The sequence below is a fragment of the Sinocyclocheilus grahami genome, unplaced genomic scaffold (assembly GCF_001515645.1).
Source record: "Sinocyclocheilus grahami isolate Dianchi unplaced genomic scaffold, SAMN03320097.WGS_v1.1 scaffold269.1, whole genome shotgun sequence".
Classification (NCBI taxonomy): Eukaryota; Metazoa; Chordata; class Actinopteri; order Cypriniformes; family Cyprinidae; genus Sinocyclocheilus; species Sinocyclocheilus grahami.
The window spans coordinates 452,054-453,234 of NW_015505448.1; positions in this window are offsets into that span (position 1 = coordinate 452,054).

The following is a 1,181-nucleotide window of genomic DNA, read 5'->3' on the forward strand; positions in this document are numbered from 1 at the left end:
TTTATTCTCATTCGGAACGACGAACTCCTCTCCGAAACGCCTTCACGAGACCAGAAACGCTGTGTAATCCGCCCCGTTTGAAAAGAAAAGAGCCTGGTTGTTAAGTCACGTTTAATGTCGACTTCACGGGACAATTGCAAAAGTTTGCACACGCAAAAACCCATTCAACACGCACATGTTAACTTCAAATAAGCATATTACTGTGGTTTACATTACACGTTTCGTCGTAGTACGCATTGGCTTATAAAAGAGAGAGAGCGCGCGATCTCTTTATATCTTTTAACGTCACGGAAACAAAAATATCATACAACACCAAAATTAAACCTAAAATGTATTATATTAACACAGCTTTTGACATTAAGTGTTTTATGGATTAAACTAGAGAAAAGAGCACGTTCATTTCCCTCAGACATATTCATACAACAATTATTCGATGTTTTTATATATGTTGTACGTTTGTGTATAAATACATACGTTTTAAATAAGACGTTTACACCTTAGTATTAATAAATTCAGTTCCACTTACCTGACGCGTGAACTTGACATACATTTAACATAGCCTAAGTATTAATTTTTCTTTGGACACACGACTTCATCATATGCTGTATGTTTCTGTCAATGAATTTAGTCCAAAAAATAACATTTATTTAGTGGCACTTACCTGACACGTGAACTTGACAAGATGGCGCCGTTTCTCCCGCGAAATCACTCAGGCTCATGCACGTGCAGAATGATCTCCGTGTTGGCTGGATTAGTTTGAGTTTAGTCGACATTAGCACAGCTAATTGTTGACTGAATTTGAAAATAACCCTTCATTCAACCGTTTTTCAAATATATTTGTGTAGACTTAATATAATATGTCCTCCCAACTAAGCCCAAGCAATAAAATTAGCAACTTAAAATATTTTTGCCCTTCCAACATTTTGTTAATTGGATTTTTTACTGTGTGTGTGTGTATATATATATATATATATATACACACACACACACACACACACACACACACACACACACATAGTAGTCAACATTTGAAGTGGATCAAAAAAAGTTAATCAAAGTTGTCCTAAACCGTAAAACCAAAATGTGTTCTCGTCTTAGCACAACTTTGATTAACTTTTTGACTAGTGTATGTATGTATGTATATGTGTGTGTGTGTGTGTGTGTGTGTGTATATATATATA